A 23346-nucleotide genomic window follows, 5' to 3' on the forward strand; every position below is an offset into this window, starting at 1 on the left:
CCTGTTACACAGAGCATGCACTAAACACATTGGAGCCATTGAGCAGACTGAACAGAAATGGAAAACAGCACCCATTCACAAAGTATTGTCATTCTGCTTTGCACGTGATCCCAAATCTGAACTTTCAGTTCAACTATTTTCTTATTCAGGTCCACATACACTTGGTGTTCCTTTTCTTTCAACCACAAATCAGCTAAGCTGAATACTAAACATACTTTCAGAGCTGCCTGAACCTGCCTCATGTTTTTTTTCTGCCTCTGTGCCTCCCTCACAAACAGTCTCCACACCCCTGTCCTTGTCCCTCTGGCCAAAGATCAGTCTTCATCCAAAACCAACTAAAACAGAGCCTCTGAAAAGGCATACCTGGCCCTCCTCAGTCAAAACCACCTCCCCTTCCTTGCATTCCTTAGCACTTTGCCCCTGGTCTGTCACGGCATCCCCACAACGTATTAGGTTGGTGCAAAAGTAATTGCGGTTTTGGCCATTGAAAGTAATGGCAAAAACCGCAATAACTTTAGCACCAACCTAATACTTTGCACTTGGTTGGTTGCACGGGCTTCTAGAGGACAAGCGTGGGACCTGCCCTGGAAAGGCAGTAATAATCGTGTGGCACCAGGTTGAACGGAAAGCAGTGAATCCACTCCAACGTGCTCTTTACATCATCACTCCTCCGCTTTCCACCTTCTCAAGCAGCTCCAGGAGGCCTCTAAAGAGGCCTTGAAGGACAAGTTCTTCACCTCTTGAGCAGAGGAAGACCTTCCAGTGAAATTACCAGTGCTATGAGGGGATACACCAAAGAACAGGAGAAAAGAGATGCAATAGTTCTCCACCGTTCTGTAAGGCCCTGAGAGGGAAAGCCATGTTTTTCCTCCTTTGCCTCTGTAGTATATGGCACAGTGCAGAATATGACTTGCTAGATATCACACTGTGTGCTCCATAAATGTGGTTATTGAACAAGAATAATAATACAATCCTTCCCTAAGAAATTATGAAAATATGTGTGTATATGTGTGCATCTGTGTGTATGGAGAAACAGAGAATGAACTGACTTATGCAATCACAGGCTCCGACAAGTTCAAAATCCATAGGGCAGGTAAGTCTGAAATTTGTAGGTAAGGTCAAGAAGCTGGAAGAGCAGATGATAGTTGGTGCCGCAGTCTTGAGGTAGAATTCCTCCTCCAGGATACCTCAGTTTCGGCTTAAAGTCTTCAACTGATTAGATGAGGTCCATCCAAATTTTCAAGAGTAACCCCCTTTACTTTAGGTGCTAATCACATCTATGAAATACTTTCACAACAATACCTAGATTTGTATTTGATGAAATAACTAGGTACTGCAGCCTAACCAAGTTGATACATAAAACTAACCCCCACACCCTGGAAGATGAGATGATCAATGGAAACATCCAGAAGGATATAGGCACATGCCACCAACCTTGCCCATCAGCAGTGAAGGGGTGCGAGGCCCTGCATCATGGTAAGCTACACAAGAGCACCATTTTTCCTGGCATATGGACCATCTGCTGAGTGTGACTTTAACCTTGAGCTTTCCACTAGCCAAGTCACCCAGCCTGATTGTGGCTAGACTGGGGAAAGACCCCCAAGTTTAAGAGAGAGCCAGGTACATTCTGACATTATAAGGACAGAAGAATGAATGTCCTGGTGTCTCCCTGTGCTTCCGGCAGTAAAAGGTGAGTCCTTGAGGACACTCAGATTCAGGTCACTGATGGAGCTTCCATATCTGTAGCTATGGTAATTCATTCAATAAATTTTTATTAAGCATCTATTATGTGTCAGGCTGTACTCTAAGGGCCAGGTATACAACCATGAGCAAAACTAACAAAGTCCTTACCTCATGGAGCTTATATTGTAGCAGGTCAGGTTTCACTCACCTGAAAAATGCATGCAATCATATGGACTGTCCAGTCATAACACATATCTCTTCCATGCAGCCCAGAGGACCTTTTACTCATCTTGAAGGGCCAAACTCACATAGACCAACAAAAGGCAAGAAGAACCCTACTTAGAAAATGAGATGTTCACAAAGAAGACTCCAAAACAGTAGAACAAAAATGTATATGAGAGGAGCAATGTTAAATGCACAGTATGTTTGCCATAATCTTAAGTAGTCAATTAATCAAAGGGTGTTTATTAGGCATCTTCAATGTCTCAGAAAAAATAAAGTTCCCATGGTCTGCTTTCATTTTGGATACCTGTCAAAGCCTTGGACAACAACAGGCAAGCTATTCCAGGTAGTGCTAAACCCCTTCCAAATTGTGGTTGTGGATGTCAGGGATGATTTCCGCTCACTCTCAGTCCCTTCTTCTCCCTCCTTTAGTCCTTCACTTTCACTTTTATGCAGAAGGGAATGAGCAAAACCTAGGGCCCCTTTAATCCATCCCATAGGGGTATAGGTGCTTCCCAAGTAATTTACTCCAAAGAATCATGCCGCCCTTTGTGCCCTCTCTCGCTTGTGCACTCTCTCTCTCTCTGCGTGTGTGTGTGTGTGTGTGTGTAATATACACATACACTCTATATCCCAGAAGTCCCAAATCCAGTGAGAAACCCAGATGCAGTCCTGGGATTCAACCACTGGCACTTGGTAGAGTGAGTCCACCTGTAGGATGTCAGGCCTCCGGGTAGGACCTTGGGGGCTGGGGCCCAGGCTCCTTTCTCCCACACCTGGGCCAGCAGAGGCACCTCAGCACCAGGACTCCCTCACCCTCTGAGATGCTCCAGTCAGGCCTTGCAAGTGAATGAACTGGGTAAAAGTCCCAGCCCTATGTGACTTTGGGGAGTTAAGGTCAAGCCTCAGCGCTGTCATTTGTAAAATGACGATAATCATGCCCTCTCAGGATCAGCCAAGGACTCAGTGTAACAATGTGGCACGACACTCAGCCCAATGCAAAGGGCCATAGCAAGGACTCCATCAGTAGGGCTGCCTCATCATCATTCCTAAGTCATCCCCATCACAATAGCTTAGTGCTGTGTTAAAGGGCTGTCAGGTATTTGGGGGGTAGAGGGTGAAGGGGTTGCTGTTGCTGGCTGTTTGTTTTTATATGACCCCTTCAACACTTGCAATCCATTAGAAGAGTTGTGATTAAGCAGATAAGTCAGGGAAGTGATTAATCCAACAGTGCCGTCTCTTCTAGGGGTGATAAAACAAGGAGCTCTTTACACACTAGCAGCTCCACCTCTCCAGGGGCCTCCCATCCCACCTTTCCTCTGACCTCCAGGGAAAGTCTGGTGGCCATGTCATTAGTTCATGTGGCTAGTCACATGTTCATTGATCCTCCCAGTTCTATAAAGTATCTGACCACAATCTGAAAGAAAGGAAAGGAAAATCTAAAAACTCTAAAAAAAAGGAAAGGAAAAAAATGCAACTGAAAAATAAACTGAGCAAATAGCCCTTTATCTGCTACCATCATCAAACTTCCGGTCCAGCTTTTAGGCCCATGCCCATGAGAGAGCATCTCAGGGTCGCATCCCTCCTGCAGCCTGCTCACCAGACTCCTAAACATTCCAGGTGGGTCACATACACTCCGACCCCACAGTGGAGCCAGTGGAAATTCACCAGCCCCATTCCTGCTCACTCCGGGTCACTGGCCCCTCCATCTGCGTCAGCTTTTCTGACTGGGCAGCTCCTGTTTTCCAGGCAGTGTGCTGCAACCCCAGAGGGCAGACACCTCGGGACTCACCCTGTGGTCTCACTTTCCAGCATCGGGCCCCCTGGATGCTCTCCAGCCCCAGCAGGTGAGGAGTGACCCTTGACTCCTCCCTTAGCCGGGTCGGAGGAGGCTTCACCGCCATGGCCCCACACTGCCCATTTCTTCCACATCCTTTGCCCCTCTCAGAGTCCTCCTATACTCCCACCTACTTATGGCATGCCACTGGTTCATGTGTCTGTCATTCTGTCTGGATACACGCTCCTATAGAAGAGGAAAGATGGGCAGAAAGAGCCCAGACTTTCACTGAAAAAGACCCCACAAGTCTCCCGAACCTCAGTCCTGGCCATTCTTGTCAAACATTCATCCGAGAGAACCAGATTGCTGCTGCTACTGCTGCTGCTGAAATTAATGGAATCTGGCAGGAAAAGCTTTTGTTTTTCCAATCCAGGATTTTGCCAAGCAAACACAGGGATCTTGTTGAAAATGGCTGCTGTTGAGGAGTCGATTTCAGTGCAATATGGAAGCTCCCACCACACCACCCTAACCCATGCACACCACCCTAACCCATGCACACCACATACGCAGGCACTAAATCCTGTCCTCAGAGATGCTGGTGAATTTTTTTTCATGCAAATAAAATGTTAAACAGGAACCTTTCAGGATCCCTGCCATGGACAATAAGCAAGTGCCAATTCCCCTTCTCTCCAATGGCAGCGGCTCCAACCCGACATTTTGTGACTTGGAGATGCTGATTACAGGTTCAGCGGATTCGAGCCAGGGAACCTGGAGAAAATCCTGTTGCCTTGAAGGATTTCTATCCTCCGTATCCCAATGCCTATCAACCTGGCCTGAGGTTCTAGTGCCCAAATGGGTAGCCCTACTGGCACTAAAAGGATAGATAGACATGGATTGCATCAAAAGTGCACTCTTATTTCCCAGGTGAAGAAAGAATCCTTTTTCCACATGCCTTGAATAGGTCAAAACTGCCATGGTCTCCTCCCCCTCGCTTTTCCACCTGGTTTCATCCCACAGACAGAGCTGAAAGAGGGATTGGGTTACGCCGCAGAATTGAAAGGTGGCGTTTGTGCCTCCACCTCACTCCACCACAATTGTCCCCACCCCATTGTTTTAGGGGATCTGCAGAGTCACCCCTATGGAGGCTTTTGTTGAAACAGAAACTCTGCATGGCTTAAAAGGAACTGAATTAAGTAGGAGTGTGAACTGAACACAGCATTTGTTTTCCATTAGTATCATTTGAGAAGAAAGAAAGAAGCCAGTGAAGGGGAAATGGGAGGCCGTGGGTGCCATCTTTGGCAACAGTCAGTTCACAGGTGGCTTTGGAAATGTGGCTTTACCTTTAAATCCCTTGAAATAATCCCAGTCCTCACTGATCTCTAGGTACAGCCACAAAAGTGAATAGTCAATTAAACATTGCTTCACCCGTCACCTGGTGAGGCAGGTCATGGCATCCCAATGAGACAGAAAGAGCCTCCTAGGAGGAGACAGTGTCTTGAATGTCCCATTGGTCCTCACGTAGCATGGATTCACTAAATGTTTGTGGAAGGAAGAAAGAAAAGAAGGGAGGGGAGGAGGAATGTAAGAATGAAAAAGATAAAAAATATTTGGTGATTTGTCAAATGAAAATAGTGGTAATTATCTCTCACTGAACACAGATAAGGAGAATCCTGTAGCATCCACACTGTTGGAGCTCCCCTCTAGGTCCCCTCTACCTGGCCAGTGCTCCCATCCCCCAGCTGCTGTGAATATTGGCCCACAGCTGCCTCCTTGCTCAAAGAACTTCTTTCAACAGAACAGCAGCCACCTCACCCCCAGTGTAAACCCCCCCGCCGAAGGCAGCCCACGGCCAATACCTGACTGACATGAAGGTGGAAAGGCAGCCCCCTTGCCTCAAGGTGGGCCCCACTCACTGGTGTTATCTATGCACAGGAGCTCCCTGTGGCCCAGGCTGAGGCAGGTCTCCAGCTGAGATCATCCCAGCCCCCGCGACTATCCACATCCTCGCTTAGGGCCTTCTCAGCTCTACCCAGCCTCCCTCACCTGCCTTCTCCTAGGACAGCCTCCAATTAGCCAGGTGTACCCCAATCCCTGTGGCAAGCTCTGCCTCACGAGAACCCAAACTAAGACACAGAGATCCAGTTAGGAAAGAGCAGAAGGAAGCTCCCTCCTCCAGTTCGGTTTTCTCATGATAGGAATGGCAGGCCTCACCCATACATGGATTATTTCTAAATTAATTAATTTTGGGTGTGATGGTGTGTGTCAGAATGATAGAACTACCCCTTTTCCCCCAGATAAGTGTTTATGCATCTATAAAAATGAACTGGCACCTCCATCTTGATTGACATATTTGGTGGAACCAACTAGCTCACATACTATTAAGAAACAGGAGGAGCACTTGAACATGGGTGAGCTAGGAGAAACCCTCAATGAGTGTTCATGCTATGGGGAGCTGCACCTATTTCATCAAGGCTGCAAATAGGAAACAGATGGCACACTCAAATCAGTCTAATTTGATGAAGGTCTAATATAGGAACCATTTTTTAAAGGCGTGGGCAAGGTAAAGGGAAGTCACAAGGCATTGGTATCATAGCCAAGGCTCGTAACAGAGGAGCTGTTACTATCCTCGGCCTGAAGGGATGAAGGCAGAGGGAGTAGCCACAAGAAAAAAAGAGAGTCCTCGACACAGCCTGAGGGCACCCCTCGGGGAGAGAGCCAGGAAAAGTACCCAGATCTCACCCACTTTCTTCCCTCTGTCTCCCAGCAGGACTCCCCAGTGAGAAGCCAGAAGGCCCAAAAAGTCTCCTGAGCTGAGAGGAGAGTTGAAAAGTGTGGCAAGTGGATATAGAGGAACAAACACAAGATAGCCAGCTTCTTGAATGTTTTATATTTTAAAAATATTTTTAATTAAAAAGTGTATTTTTTTTTGAAACAGAGTCTTGCTCTGTCACCCAGGCTGGAGTGCAGTGGTGCAATCTTGGCTCACTGCAAGCTCCGCCTCTCAGGTTCATGCCATTCTCCTGCCTCAGCCTCCCTCGTAGCTGGGACTACAGGCACCTGCCACCATGCCTGGCTAATTTTTTTTTTTTTTTTTTTTTTTTGTATTTTTAGTAGAGACGGTGTTTCATTGTGTTAGCCAGGATGGTCTCTGTCTCCTGACCTCGTGATCTGCCCGCCTCGGCCTCCCCCACCCAAAAAAGTATATTTTTTAATTACCCCATGATGTGTTCTCAAATCCAGAATGATCTCAAGTGCATTCTATTATTTTCCAACATGTCAATATTCAACTCTTCAGACACCTGTAGATCTCCTTATGAGTTTATTGGAAAGAACCCATTGAATCGATCCATTCTCAGGCACATACCTGTTCATTCAACATCACACGTATTTGCCATACACCAGAGCAAGTTGCCATACACCAGAGCAAGAGCTGGGGATATAAAAATGAACAAGACAGATACATCTCTTAACTCCATGGAACTTAGAGTTTTCCTTCTCCTGTTCTACCTGGAACCTCCCTACCTGTGAAAAGTTAGATCTCAGTTCTCCTCATTATTCCCAGAGTCATTTTAGGACCCTCAATATCATCAGGATTCTAAATGGGATGTTGGAATCTGTGTGCAACAGGTAAGTTATAGGTGCTAGACAAAGCCTAATGTGGAAGCCTGTGCCATCTGAAGAGGTTGAGGAGGGAGTGTGTGAGTATTTCCGGGGACTTAGAGGCACCACGGCCACTAAGTGGCCAAAGGCAGTGTCAGCTCCTGCACCACCAGCTGGCGGCATCTGGGAGGCCTGGTCACCTGGGTCCTTGTCTTCCTCCCTTACTAGACTGTCAGCACATTGAGGCTGCCTGGCACCATGTTTGCTAAAAGAATAAGTGAGTGGCTCAAGGCCCAGTCCTGTCATAAGATCTGAAGAGCCATGTCTGTGACACCACTCCTGGCTCCTTGGGAGGAATTTGATAAACACTCATTCAATTATACTAACCTGAATTTTTTAAAAATACACTCAGGCCAGGTGTGGTGGCCTACACCTGAAATCCCAGCACTTTGGGAGGCCGAAGCCAGAATTCCAGACCAGCCTGAGCTAGTATAGTGAGACCTCATCTTTACAAAATAATTTAAAAATCAGCCAAGCATGGTGGCACACACCTGTAATCCCAGCTGCTCGGGAAGCTGAGGTTGGAGAATCACTTGAGCCCAGGAGATAGAGGCTGCAATGAATTATGAGCGTACCACTGCACTCCAGCCTGGGTGGCAGAGTGAGACCCTGTCTCAAAATAAATAAATAGATAAAGTAAAAATAAAAATAAAAAATACACTCAGGAAACAAATATACACAAAAAGAGCTCTGATACAAAGGTAAGAGCTCAGGGATGCCATCACAGCTGTAAAGCAAAGTTGAAGGCCCAAGGAAGGAGGTGGTAGAACAGGCTGGGCCCACTCTGGAGAGAGTTCCAGTGGGGATGGGAGACATTTCATTTATTAGTAAGTTAATAGTGTGATGGGGCACATGACATCTCCTCCCATATTTCCATCTTCAGGTTCCGTGAGAATTCAGGTTGCAGGAGAACATAGACAGCACATTCCACCGGCCAGGGGGCCCACCATAGTGACCACGACTCCAAACAACTCAGCCCCAACAGTATTGTGAAAACATCTGGGTGTCAGTGGAAAGAGCCCTGGTCATTGCGGCTTTTAATTCTGGCTCGGCCACTTGGCTGTCATTGATCTTGAGCAAACCCCCTTAGCCCCTCTGTATCTCAGCCTTCAGATCTCAAAAGACAGGTCTGATGCCTTCCTTGCAGGCTGTTTGAGTAATTCATAAAATAATCCATGTCAACCTACCCAGCACGTGACTTCTGTGTAGTGGGTGCTCAATAAATACCCACCTGAGCAGAGGAAAACCAAAAAAGATAGCCAAGAAGGAAGTCTGAAAAACTCTCATGGTTCCAAGGCTCTAAGCATGGCCCTGGACCCAACCCTCAGCCCACTCCCCATCTCAGGCTGTCTGTTAAGTTGTTATTTTGATTTGTTCATTAAGATAAGAACAAAAGGGGCCGAGCACGGTGGCTCACACCTGTAATCCCAGCACTTTGGGAGGCCAAGGCGGGTAGATCACTTGAGGTCAGGAGTTCGAGACCAGCCTGGCCAACTTGGTGAAACCCCATCTCTACTAAAAATACAAAAGTTAGCCAGGCACGGTGGTGTGTGCTTATAATCCCAGCTACTCAGGAGGCCGAGGCAGGAGAATGGCGTGAACCTGGAAGGCGGAGCTTGCAGTGAGCCGAGATCGCGCCACTGCACTCCAGCCTGGGTGACAGAGCGACATTCTGTCTCAAAAAAAAAAAGAGAGAAAGAAAAAAGGCAGGCAACATAGATGTTTCCAACAATGTAAATATAGAACAACAGGGAACTTGGTGTCAGGACACCTGGGTTCCAGTCCCAAAGCTGCTGCTAATTAGTAGGACCTTGCGCAAGTCACCTGACCTCTCTGGGCTTCAGTTTCCTCATCACTGGAAGGGGCCGGGACAGGGGTGTCTGGCAGGGAAGAGAACTAGGGAAACAGATTAAGCTGGATGATCCACAGATCTTCCAGACCAAAAATTGTACATTGCTATAGCATCAATGAATAAATGGATGGGAAAACATTTGTTCATTCAGTCATTCCTTTGAATTAATCAATAAATATATATAACTACAAATTGATTTCAAGTTCAAGAGAAAAGTTACAATTTTCATTTCACTACCACCTGTTCTCTTATGGTCGAGCTCAATAAATGTGGTTTCGTGGCTGGGTAGTTTCTCTTCGGTAGCTCTTCAACCCCCAGGCAATTTCTTTCCTGCTCTCCCTTCCTTCCTTCCTGGGATCTACCTCCATGTCACCTGAGCAGTCAGTTCTGAGGAGGAACAAGGAGACAAGATTAAAATAAAAATAAAATAAAATAAATCGCACAAGACCCGAGGGTTCTGGTTATGCAGCCCCGCCCACCTCTTTTTTCTATGAATTTCTCAGCTGAGCCTGCTGATCTTTCAAGTGATTCGGCGCCCAGCCCTCCTCGGCCATGCCTGTAATTGGAAGAACACAATGCCCATGCCTGAAGCAGAATCTCTTCGCTAAAAATACCCTGCATTCCTGAGTGACAACAAATGCTCTCTTGTCAAGCCAAGCTAAAAACAGTAACCGGCAGCTTCAAATGGCACAGGCTACAAAGGTAGAGGGCCTGAAAACAGCATGCCACTCCAAGCCATCTGCCATCTTGGCCCGCCCCAGCTCCCTTCTTCCCACAGCGATGGACATCTTAGTGCCTGCCATTCATCGCCGGGCTTCTACAGCAGTGGGCACCAGGCAGTTAGCTCAGCTCCTCGGACTGAAAGAGCAGGATGGTCTGGTGCGGGGGAGGAGAGGGTGGGCGGCTTCATGCACCCATTGGCCCGTGTGCTGTCAGTTCGAGGTCTGGATATCTTTTAAGAAGAAGCTCTCAGTGTAGCTAGGGAAAGCCATGCTGCCCTCAAGCAGAGAAGTCAGGGAGTTTAAGCAGTTTTGGAGTCAACATTCACCTCCTTAAGTAAAGCAAGAATCCATCCATGGTAGGTAAGGAGAGACTGATGGACTCACTCAAGGCACAACAGCTAAGGCTCACATCTTTCTGGAAGAGGCCAAGGATCTACTCAACTCTACACTTGTCTGCTAGCTCAGTCTTACAAGTTATCTCCTCCAGAAAGCTGCTCCAGTCCACTCCCTCCCAGGACTGAGTTGCATCCTGCCTGTGTGGACCAATGGCTTTATTACATGTATTGTAATTGCCTTCTTACTTGTTTCCCTGCTAAGTAGAACTCCTGGAAGGCAGGGACTATATCTTGCTCAACATTGCTGCATAGGGCATAACCAGGGCTTCATGCATAGTCAGTACTCAGTAATATTTCTTGGATGAATGAAGAACTAAGTGAAGCCTTTCCCTTGATAATGCCTCTATAATTTTGTAGCTAAACAGTCCTGTTAACTTAAATCTATCTGTTTTGTCTATGTCTTGGGACTAGAATCTCCTTGAGGACAGGCACTTGTCTTTTATTTAATGTATAGCCATATATAACCCTTAGGGCCCAAGGTTGTTTGTTGAGATTTCATGCATTGATTTGCAAGCCATCCTATAGACTCTAAATGGACATTTATTCAGTGTAGAGGCAGAATATTATGGGGATGACTTTTATGTAACTCTAAGGCTAATGTCTCAAAGAATTGAGGAGGATTATATACACAGAGAGATTAGGAAAAATAAGTGAGGAAATTAAAGAAAATATAGGTGAAAAAAATAGGATAAAGCCAACGGTGAATTATAAATAAAATGATGCCTAATAGGCGCATTTTAAGACATGCACTGCAATTTGGTTCTGAGCTTCCAAGGAAAAAGAGAAAACATGAATAATTACACAAATTGCAATGTCAAAAGTAAAATAAATAAATAAAGGAAGTCCTTTGAGTCCAGCATGGCAAACATGCATCTGGGGTCACAACCTAGGTGAAGAGGAAGTGTGACAGGCTCAGCAAAACCCATTCCCGCGAATGAAAACACAGGCCAAAGAGCCTGTCCTCACCACCATGAGATAGATAGGTGGTGCCATATTTCTGTTTGAAGCATGGCAGGTTACTATAAAAAATGTTCAGTCACCCACTGACCTGAAAAGAGGGTCCAAAATGAAAGTCAAAGCTGATGAGGCCAGGCACGGTGGCTCACACCTGTAATCCTAGCACTTTGGGAGGCCGAAGGCAGGCAGATTGCCTGACATCAGGAGTTCAAGACCAGCCTGGGCAATATGGTGAAACCCCGTCTCTACTAAAAATACTAAAAAAAAAAAAAAAAGGCCAGGTGTGGTGGTGGGCGCCTGTAGTCCCAGCTACTCAGGAGGCTGAGGCAGAAGAATCGCTTGAACCCAGGAGGTGGAGGTTTCAGTGAGCCGAGATCGCACCACTGCACTCCAGCCTGGGTGACAGAGCAAGACTCCATCTCAAAAAAGAAAGAAAAAAAGACGGTCAAAGCTGATTAAAGTTTCTCTGCACCCCTGTCAATTTTGTCATTGTGTTCCAACCATGTGTCCCCTTCAGCCTAGCACTGCCCAGGCCCTTCTGTCTCCACGGCCTGAGCAGATTCACTCCAGCAGGAAACAGAGGAAGCTTTGTTGGGATGGGAATAGCCTGGTATGAAAGGCTTCCCAGAGCGTGCATTCCAAACGATGTCCTCTCCTGCCCCTAACCTGACCCCATTGGCTCTAATTACCCATGAGTAGCTCCCCTGCCTAGCTCTTTGAAGCTTGAGTCCATTTGCTTTTAAAATGTCTTTTGGGTTTCTTCTGTACTATTTTGCCTTGACCTCCAGCATTTCAGATCTTCTGCTAGCCTTCCGGGATTCTGATTGCCCTAACTCAAAGTGTGTGTGTGTGTGTGTGCACGCACGTGTGTGTGTATGTGTTCCTGACTCTTGAGCTAGCCTCAGCACCCCTCACACCCCAGATTCCCCATCCTTTCAAGACCACCCTTGGTGCTGACAGATCCTTCTTCTTGGTGGAATGCAAGCTACTGGCAAATTGGAACCAACACTTTCTTCTACAGGCTGAAAACAGTGCAAAAAAAATTTTTAACTAGGAATGAACAATTTCTTTAACCCTAAGAACCACTGGGGGCTGAGTGGTGCCGAGAGAGTCCTTTGAAGGTTTGTGGGGAGAAGAATTTTTTTAAAAAAGAAAGAAGAATGGGACAAAACATAAGAAAAGCAGGAGAAAGGAGAAGAAAGAGTAAGGCTATAGTCTTCTGCCAAACGCTAACTGATGTCAGAGTTGGGTCGCCTGAGCAATGGGCTTCCACGTGCTTATATGCAGTAGAATGAGCCATGATGTGGGACGGGGGAACCTGCTGTACCATAAGAATTCTCAACCATTTAGTAGCATCAATATCTTATTTGATGTGTTGGGCACTTTTAGTAGATCTTTCCCAAAAGATGTAGATAGATTTTACACATGGATTTTCTTTAAAGGACTTATGTTTTGAGAATTTAGAAAGGGCTTTATGGAAGCCTCTACAAAGAGAGGAAGGAGACCCTGGCAAGACCCATGAGCTCACCCAACACCCTGGCTGTCGTGGAGCCTGTGCCTACGTTGGCCATGGCATGGATGCACACCTCTATCAATCATGGCAGGTAAACACTGCTTTATAACTGAGGCCCCACCCCACTATCAGCTGAGACCCTGAGGGATGTCTGTGTCGTATTCCTCTTGCTTCCCAGCGATGAGCACAGTGCCAGGTGCAGGAACGCCACAAATGCATATGGAACAAACAAAAGGACGTCCACACAGCAGCCCCTTCCCTAACACTGCTGCACAGAGGAGAGCATGTACAGACAAGGAAGGGGCTCAAGGGGCAGCAGCCTCTCTGGAACTCTCGAGGTAACAGGCTCCACCACACAAAAGAAGGTAGTGAACCCAAAGCTTTCAAAGCTGCCCCCTGACACCAGTACAGGGAAGGGCAAGGAGGGGAGGCCGTCCACACGTGTTCAGTGGTCCAGCCTCAGCCCAGAGATGGGTCCTCAGTCAGAGTATGTGGACACGCAAAATGTGCCACACCCTGTTCCAGGCATGAAGAAGAAAGAAATGGAAGATGCTGTCTCTGGTCTTAGGGACACTGAAGCCTAGAGAGGGAGAGACTGGGCAGGTGGCAGTAGTAGCAGCCACCCTTCACGGAGCCCTCACTGACTCCAGACACCACCATGCCCACATTCTGGCATCATTATCTCATTTAATCCTTGCAACATCACTAAAGGGTAGATTGCATCTCCCCTTGACGGCACTAGGGAACAGAGGCCCAGAGAGGTGATAAACTTCCTAGATATCAGTGATGCAACCAACATTCAAAACTGCCTTTCTCAGGCTGAAGAGTCCAAGATCTAAGCCTCCAACTCACTGCATGGTCTTTCTCCATGCTATTCCCATCCCACCCCTAAGCCTGACTCTTCGGATTTCACTTTCAAGCCTTTGCCAATGCCATTTGTCTCCTCTTAAACATCTACCTGCCCTCTATCGAATCCTGAATCCTTTCACATCTGAAATGCCAGCCCAGACTCCGTTCGGAGCCTTCCTTTTATGGAATACCATCCAATGTAAATGGATTCTTTGCACTGCCTTGTGCTGCCTTGTAACTACTCTGAAATGTTTGAGTGTTGGTTGTCACTGCTATTTACCATGTGTTTTCCTGCAGCCCGCCCACAAACCTGGTCTGCGAGCTCCCTGTGAACAAGTGTCTTTTCCACGGCTTTTCTGGATCCAGCTCAGGCTCGTGCCAATTATTAAATCTTTAGAAAGTTTGTAAGCCAGGTATTAAACCATTAGTAGCTTGAAATCAGACATGGTGAGAGAGTATTTACACTACAGAAATTGGCAATGGCTACAAACTGGGGCCTTTTTCCCCCTGGGATGCTGGTTGTTAGACAGTTAGCAGAAAATCACCGCTTTTAACTCTTGCTCCCAGCTCACTGCCTGCCCAGTTTCTTATACCATAAAAAGTGTTAAGCCTTGAGTGTCAGCATGCAATGAAGCAGATGGACAAGGGGCATTGTCAGAGGTGTCAAGTGACTAGTGAGTAGGGGAGAGTAGCAGAAGTCCAGGAAGGTTTCCTGAAGAAATGCAATATTGAATTCATAATTAATCTTCCCCACTGACCCTTCACCCAACACTCTTTGAGATCCTACCATGCACCAGACTCTTTACAAACATGATCACATCTAATCTTTCATTACACAGAGGAGAACCCTGCAGCTGGATATTTAATACCTTGCCCAAGAATACCAGAAAATCACCCACCAGAGCCCAAACTCAATCCCAGATCTGTGGGGCTCTAAAGCTGGGATTCCTCCACCATCCTCCCTGGACTACAGACCCATGACATTCCATGTTCCGGGTTCCCAACACCTGCTATTGGCCAATGGCAGCCAGGGCAAGAGCAGCTGTGGGAAGCTGCGGCAGGGGAAGGAGGGTGGGAAAGGGCACAGCCGCTCTGCTAGAGAACTGGGAAGAACAGAGCTGTTTCTAGAAGCCCACGCCAGCCCTCTGTCAATAAGTTCCACAGTGCCACTGCACTGACGGTGCCCTGAGCCTCAGCATGAGGGGCAGCTGCACTGTTTCCTTCTGTGTGTGCAGTTCGTGGAGCTGGGAAGGGCAGGGAAAATCCCTCTTCCTCCAATATGCAAGTACAGAAAGAAAACAAGCTAAAGCTTCCTAGACTTGCGAGTGGGTGGAGAGAGTAAGAGCATATCCACAGAGGAGAATTTCTTCCAGAAAAGCACCCACGAACACCCCAATACAGCCATTCCCCCTGTGATGTTCATCCGACACCTCTCAGAGACCATGCTCTGCTGCAGGCATGGCCCATTTCCACCTGACTTCCCAGGCTGCAAAGACCTGGGGATAGAGGAGGAAGCTGAGGCACAGAAGAGCAAAGCCATCACATGCACTCTATAAGGCGCAGAGCAGTGCACCAAACCGAGGGAGGTAAGGAGCAAGAGTTGAAAGCAGTGCTGAGCGGCTGAAGGTCTAGCAACCAGCATTCCGAGGCTGGCAGTGGAGGTGGGGTGGGGGGTAGGGGGGTGTGAGGGGTGCATTCACAGTGGGAAGGCCCTAGTTTGCTGCCATTTCCAATTTCTGTAGTATAAATACTCCCTCGCCATGGCCGATTTCAAACTACTAATGGTTTAATACCTGGCTTGCAAACTTCTCTAAAGATTTAATCATTGGCACGAGCATGAGCTGGATCCGGAAAACCCCTGGAAAAGATGCTAGTTCACAGGGAGCTCGCAGACCAGGTTTTCAGGCAGGCTCCAGGAATCCACATGGTAAACAGCAATGACAACAGCCAACTGTGTAGCCCCTTCCAGGACAGAACTTCAGACTCTGCACTCAGCTAAGCTGCCATGAGGTCACCCAGCCTCCTCTGTACACCCCTTCATCCTCCTCAGCCTCACAGCCAACCTGTCCACGGCCCCATGTCCCTTGGCCTCCCTTCCATTACATCTGTCTTCGGCTGTGGCTAATCCCTGCACTGGTGCTCTAAATCACATGCCCTTGCCCTTCTCAGAGATTAATCCTCAGCCTCTCCCTCTCTCCTTACTCCTCCCCATCAGTGTTTGAACATGCCTTGAGATCTTCCATTTTTATTAAGCAAGCTTCTCTTGACCTTCCATCCCACTCCCAGGTCCTCCTCCTTCTCCTCCCTTTCACAAGCAAACTTCCTGAAACCATTGTCTGCCCTTACTCAATCCCATTCATTCCCCATTTCCTACCTTCTGGCTCCTGCCTCACCATTCCCCTGAAGGCTTAGGGAAAAGGCTAGCAAGGACTTTCTGCAGATATGACAATCTCATAGTCATTTCAAGGACCAAATAGCAAAAAGCATAAACAAATGCTTGGATCATCAGCGTGGAAAATGGAGATTATCCAAGTCCTTCCAGAAGGAATGCTAGTCAAGTCAAAAAAAGATAGCTGGTCTTTTTTGCTCAGAAGGTCTTTAAATTGCCTGTGAGCAGCAGCATGCAGGATGGTGATACATTAAGAGTGAGATTAAAAACTCCATAACAGCAAGGGGAGGAATTTGAACTTCGGAGTGAAGGGAGAAAAGACACAGGGTTAAAACCTATTGATCCGGGTGGACCAAGAGAGAAAGAAAAAGGGATTCTTGGTGGAATGGCAGCACCAATACCTCCAAGAAACTGTTTTTGGACCCCAAGAGATATTTAAGTGGGTGACTATGAAGTATGCAATGTCAGCCCTCTCTTGTGTCTCTCCCATGAGACCCTCAGTAAATGCCATGAGGCTCACTAATGCATTAGTATGAGGGGGTTGAGGGAGGGGACACTCGAAGAGAAAAATAAGGGACAGCTGACATCTGGGTTACACCAGCTACAGCAGGGAGGAATGACAAGTGAATTCAGCAAAAATGTTTTATTTCCACATCTATTGTCAAGTCTAATTATTGGTTGAAATTAGAGGTTCTGCCCTGATCATGGCCATGAATAAATAAAAATATGTTTGAATTTCAGCAGATGTCGTTGAATTTCACACATATTTCTCTTTCCAGAAATGAAAAGAAAGAGCCAGCTAGCCCTCTCATACACCAACATCCGCACTTTAGGTACAGAAACTTGCTCTGGAAATGATTTAACTGACCAAATAAATATCAGTTAAATCAGAATTCCTGAATTTTCCTCCAGGCTCTGGAAGATGCATGCATTGGTATTGCATCCAAACTCAGCAAGATAATGTCAGTTTGTGGGAGCAGTTTTCCTTGGCACACTACACATGTGCAGTACTCACATAGTCAAGCATTTAATCACATATAGCAGGAGCAAACTCTGGGCCAGGGAAGGCAAGTGGCATTGAAATAAATACAAAGATGCATAAGATGTGGCTTTTGTTCTTGAGAAGTTCATGAGTTGATGCCCATCCACATTTTGGAAGCTGTAATTCCATGTGTGACAAGATAATGTTGACATCTAAGTTGGGAATAAGGATTACTCTGTTCCTTTTCCTGTAATCTACCCTTAAGTTTTACTTGACAAAAGCAGTACAGCAGTATCCCCAGCCCTGACCCTCCTCCTCCCGCCTGCCAATTCATCTCTGCTTGTATCGTGCCACCCTGGTGCTTTTGCTGCCACTGTTTGCCAGCCTCTACCAGTTGAGACTGGGCTGTAGGTGCTGTGTTACTATTTCTCCTGCCTTCCCTACTCACACTCTTCAGCAGCTGTTCATGAGCAGTGCTGCGTGCATAGTGGTGGTAAGTTTCAACAGCACCAGGAGCAGACCATCGGTTCTGCTGATAAAATTTTTAAAAATCTACATGTAATGATTCAACAGAACCAGATTCCCAACTACATCATGGGTGGGACTTTTTCTGTACTGGGGGCTGTGCCTAATTAACCACTTCCCTGCCTACCAATTCACCAAAAGGTACAACTCTCCTATGGCCAAGCCCCGCTAAGGCTTTTGAAGCAGAAGAATTCAAAAAATTCAAAAACCAAATTGCTAAGAGTAACTATGAGAGGTCATGCAGCCCAGCTTCCTGCCCTCAGCTACATCATAGGAAGCGGGCCTCCCTTTTAGTGAAAAGACAAGAATCTTCCTTGTCAAGGATGATCCTAAGAAGGACAATTAACACATATTTGGCCCTGCATCTTAGACAGGAATAGAAGCAGAAATGAAAATAAAAGATATATAGAATAAAAATAATTCTTTGCATGAACATTGTTGGTCACATACTTGGTTTGGTGCTAGGCACTGTGATATATTCTGTCATTTAATCCCTAGGGTGAAATTACAAAATAGGTGCTATGATTCTACCTATTTCACAGATTTGAAAACTGAGGCACTAAAAGATGAAAGCCAAAGATGTTTGAACAATAAGTGGCAGAGCCAAGACTTGATCCATGTCCAGAGCCTCTTTACCACCTGTATTCCTCTACTAGGCCTACCAGACAGGTCTGAACTGCACACCCACCCTGACCAAAAAATTATTCCAGTGTGTCAATCAAACCAGAAGCTAGTCACCCAAGGTCTGACACATTTAACAAATGTTCCACATGCACGGACTTCCATCTCCTCTGCTTGTTTAGTTTACTTGTCAGGGTTTGATCAATCCATCAGCAAGTTGTACTGGTCTCTTGCTCTCAGCACTGCATGGGGAGATGTAGCCACAATCAACCTCCCCCAAGAGCCATGCTCTCATCTCACGTCTCACTCATCAACTCCTGAGTGCATGGCCCTCGTTGGCTGTTTGTCTTTCTGTGTATTTAATTATTCCAGTCCAGTCTCTACCAGGAAGTTTTTAAGCTGTTCAAGGCAAAGATCACATTTCTGCCTTTCTCTGTTTCCCTCTGTTACTCCTAGACTGCAAACAGGTGATGCTCAGTAAGCATGCACAAAACTACTGAATCTCCATATGACCCCAAATCCCAGTGAATTCAGGAGTTGAGTATAAGCTTGAGGTAACATCAGACAATTAGATGGGGGAAAAAAAACTAGAATCATATACATCGGTATCACATATACCCAAAAAAGTGCACTTGGACCTTCTTTTTCCTCTGTATCCAGTTGTTTGAGCAGTATGGAATTATGGCCCCTCACCCCCACACATGCTATAAATCCCTTTGCCTCCCCAGAACATAATGTATTTGGCTGCAAAATAAAGATCAAGGTCAATCCAGCCTTGCTCTAGGTCTGTAATTCCCAGGAGGGCAGGAAGCAATATTTCCAGGCAAAAATACAGAGCGCTCAAAACACGAGGTCTATAGATCCTTTGCAAAGTGCTTGTTTGTGTCGAGAAAATTTCAGCCCAATGAGAAACCAGATGGGTAGATGCACCAAATATTGAAGACAGGCCTCAAGGCAAAGCAGACACACACTCTCTCTGGTGTGCACTAAACTCAGAAGTGATCCTCCAGCCGTTACAAGCAGAGAAATGTCCCACCAGAGTTTTGCAAATAGCAAACTCTTAGTCCGATGATTGTTTCTATCATTTGCCATATTTTCTGTCCAAAAGCCTCTCTCGTTCCTACATGGTTAGCAGCTTTTATAGCCCAAGATAAGTGTCCATCCCTTTTAATTTTCATTGTTGCATCTGTTTTGCCATTTCTCTGCAGCAGGTTGTATTACAATGGAAGGATTAATGAGGAAATGGATGCAAACATTTTTATTTCAAATAGCAGCTCTCAGACAAGATCTGGAAAACGGAATCAAGCCATATGATTGTAAAAGAAAAAACCCTCGCCATCCAACTATTGGGCATTTTGCCATTATTTGTGAATAGCATGTAAATACAAACAACTTAACTGGGGTGGGGGAGAGATGTACATTTTTCATTTGTGTCTGGCTAATCATTTTTTTTATTATTAATTTGGTCCCTTTTATTTCACATAAATGTCATCTCAAGCAGCAAACATCAACAAATAAGATCGTTTATCTTGCTGGGGAAAGCAAAACATTGCATTGCCATTCAGAGAAGGCAGCTGACGTCCCTACCGCACCACTAATAAAGAAGGCCTTCAGTACGAAAAATAATCATTTTCTATTACTTTCCACCATGCCTCATCCATAAACACAGGGCCACTGGTAATTACATTTAGCGAAGAAGCATGCTCTGTGTATTACAATTTCCTGAGATGAAAAAAAAAAAACCCTAAAGAACACCCCAGATTCAGGGCTGAGATGAAGAGCAGGAGATAAACCCAGATTGCCCTTTGCTCGGGTGCCTCTGTATGCAATTGAGGGGCAGAGGACCGGGAAAGAGGGAAAGGAGGGCAGCATTTCCATGAGATTTTCTCTTTCGTCTTCTTGGCCTGGGTAAAAAGAAAGGGAAGGGAGCCACGGATGTTCAGGAGAGAGCAGAGACTCAGAGCACATGGGGACCTGGAGCCCGGGCCTCGGGGGTGACACTGATCTTGCTGCTGCCGCCACCATGCCCAAGCCGCCATCAGTGTGCACGCGGATGCAGACACGCGAGACAGCCATGTCCACACGCATGTGCACGCGCACCTCTTGTGAGCAGGGAGGTGGCATGGCTGCGCTGATAAATCCGCCGCAAGCCCGCAGACTCCACGCTTCCCTGTCGCCCAAGCATTTGGCTGGCCTGCCCGCGCTGCCTCCTCTGCCAAGCAAGGCACTGACTCCACAGGAGAACCGTCCTGTCGATCTCTGCAGGAATATAAGACCTTTTTTTTCCAAGTAAAATGTTCCCCAACTCTGCAAGGGAGGTTGGCAGTACATCTCCAACTCTGGCCTGTCTTTTTAATACCCCTACAATAGCTCGGTTGGACTGAGACCAGCTGTTGGTACATTACCATTTGTAAATGCTTAAAACAGCTACTCCTTGTTTTCTTGGCAACACTGACTGTGGAAAAAAAAAAAAAAAGCTAGCTCCAGCCACTTCCATTCAAACATTAAGAACCACTGACTGCCAGCTTTGGCATGCACCAGCCATTGTTTGCACAGCTCTCTTCAACAAGTTTCTTGTCACCCCACTATTCCTACCCAAACCCCCTCCCTATGAAAAGGAGAAAGAAAGTCAGCATAAAGCAGTCCAGTCCCCTTCCCCTTCATCCTAACTCTAGCTCTCACTGCCCAGGTAGTCAGGCCTCATCTGAAAGAAGACAGGGGAGCCAAAGTGAACTCTCTTTGTTTGGTCTTGTCTTTTATCTGTTTCTGTAACCCTCCCTCGCCAGGGCGGTCATCATCTTACAGGCCCCCGCTGAAGATCAGCATCTCCTGATGTCCCTGGGAAGTGACTCCCAGGGTGATCTCCTCCTCCTTCTCCTGCCCTGTGACTGTACCTTGCCTGGAACTAGCATAGGGTCCCAGCGAGGGAGATAATTTAGGGGTGATGAGGAGATGGCCAAAGTCCAAGTCTCCCCTCCAGATGGGGCTGCCCTGAAAAGAGACTCTTGTTCCTGGTGCATCCCTCACCTCACCAAAGCCCTCAGGTTTTCATTTGCAACCGGAGTCAGGTTCCCAAAGTCGATACTTGGCTATGCAAAATAGAAGAAGAATTGCATGAAGAATGTAGGAGGCTCTTTCCTGCCCCCCACCAGGCCCCCACCTGAGTGGCTGTTGGCTGGGGCAGCGTCCAGGGCCACATGCCTATCCAGCTCCCATGCTCCACACGCCTCAAGCGGTAGCAGCCCAAGAGAACAGGCGCTGAGGTGCCCAGCATGGCTGCAGCAGGGACGTCTTCGTGCCCTTCTGTTCAATGACTTCCCCCCTCCAAGGGCAGTGGTGGCTGCATCTGTCCTTGCTCCTTTAGTGGGGTTTCTGGGCACAAGAGGGAGAGGTCTGTCAGCATCATGCATGCTCTTGGAGATCAGTGAATTCAAGTAGCCAAATGTCGCAGCAGAATTGAAATTCCACACACAAGCTCCAAGAGGAAGGAGAGTGCCCAAAATGGGGCCCAGGAGGGCCAGCAGTTGGGGGGACAACTCAGCCTGAGATTAAAAACTCCTATGCTGGTTTTATGGAAATATGATAGAGTCAGTTCCTCACACTGAGGTTAGGAACCCAGAATAGATAAGGCAAACCAACAGATAACCCAGACAGACTAGACAACTGGTTTAGGAGCAGGGCACACAGGAAGGAGCAACAGACAATGAGCCTGGGCCCTGCCTCTTGCCAGCTCAGCCACCAAAAACATCCATGTCTTGTGTCAAGGTTTAATCACCTCATCTGTAAAAATCCAGAAGTTGAGTCAGATGATTGCCTAGGTCCCTCCACTTCTAGAATGCTATGTCATTCTCTTCCTAATTTTCTTTAGCTTCTGCTAACAGGAGTGTATGTATGCCCCACCCTAAAAACACCCAAGGTACAGAAAGTCAAACACTAAATTTGAAGGTTCCTTTAAAAAGTAAACTCTCTTAGTACGTTAGATATCAGATTTACAAAAACCAACATATGCTCAACTTTTCAGGAAAAGAGAGTAAAGTCCTTTGAACTGAGGCTTTCAATTTCCAGGCCTGGTACACAATAGGCTCATTATGAATAATGCGTGTTGAATGGGACAAATTGGATGTGCAAAGTGGAGTCCCCAGGAAGCCTGCACAGGTGACTTAAGAAAACAGAAGTGATGGTGATAGGTCAATCTGGGACTAAAAATTGGCCACAGGCAATTGGAAGTCAGGCAATTACAATGCAAATGAAAACCTTAAACCTATGGGTTTTATAAAACCTTGCAATGTGCTTATTACTACTAAGACAGAAAATGCCCTAAGATTCCCTCAAATATGAGTCGGTCTGGCATACTGATACAACTCCCTCCAGCAACCCTGCTACAGATAAAGTCTCAGTAGAGCTTTGTCTGGGATACCCTGATTAACTCTCTAGATCCTCTTCATGGTTGTTGAACTGTCTTCCCTACTGGGCTGAAAGCTCTTTGTGGGCTGGTGCTGTGTCCAGCTTGTCCATATTGTGTTCTCAAAGACTTGCACAAAAGGCGCTCTAGCAATAGTTGGTTGGTACTAAGGTAGTTTGAGAGAAAAAGATGCAAGAGCTGACTCTCTGCCCTCAGATCCCTTCCTCTCATTGTGTCTAAAGGCCTTGATGACTTTACTTGTAACATCTATGGAGATGGTTTTAAAAAATGACAAGGACACCTTCTGACACCAGAGAAAACAAGCAATTCCACAGTCATTAAGAGCCAGAGGTGAACTGAAGGACCAGGCCAGGCAGGGTCTCTGACCTCAGCTCTGACATATGGCAGCCAGCCACTGATCCCTCAGTTGGTTAGATCTCAGCTCCACAGAGCCATAGAGGAGACGTAAGGGAGTTGACTTTGCTGCATCCGAAATCCCTACCGAGTCCCCCAACATCTGCCATCAGTGATGAAGAGGCTGCGTGAAAGAGGACAGGTGAGTTAGCAGCATCCCTCCTGGATGTAGATGGAAGACCTGCAAAGCCTTCAAGCCGCAATGGTGAGTCAGCCGTAAACACAAGACAGCCAGCCCCACTGCGATACAAACAGCAACAAGAATAGTAATATGGGCACTGTGTGCAAAGCAAGGCTCTAAACACTTCATCAATCTCATCCTCATCACAGCCCTGAGAGGGAGGTATGGTAACAACCCACATTGCACAGATGAGGAAACTGAA

The 23346-nt window shown here is 46.7% G+C and overlaps 1 long non-coding RNA gene across 1 annotated transcript; it reads right to left on the bottom strand.

The window, feature by feature from the left end:
• Positions 1-6977: 6977 nt before the first annotated feature.
• On the bottom strand, positions 6978-9751 carry LOC129136020 (uncharacterized). The gene is made up of 4 exons (XR_008537255.2): positions 9674-9751; positions 9435-9581; positions 7834-7951; positions 6978-7112 (listed from the first exon to the last, which is right to left on the bottom strand). It is a non-coding gene; the product is annotated as an uncharacterized LOC129136020 (long non-coding RNA).
• Between the last annotated feature and the right edge of the window lie 13595 nt (positions 9752-23346).

This window comes from Pan troglodytes, chromosome 1, assembly GCF_028858775.2.
Source record: "Pan troglodytes isolate AG18354 chromosome 1, NHGRI_mPanTro3-v2.0_pri, whole genome shotgun sequence".
Lineage (NCBI taxonomy): Eukaryota > Metazoa > Chordata > Mammalia > Primates > Hominidae > Pan > Pan troglodytes.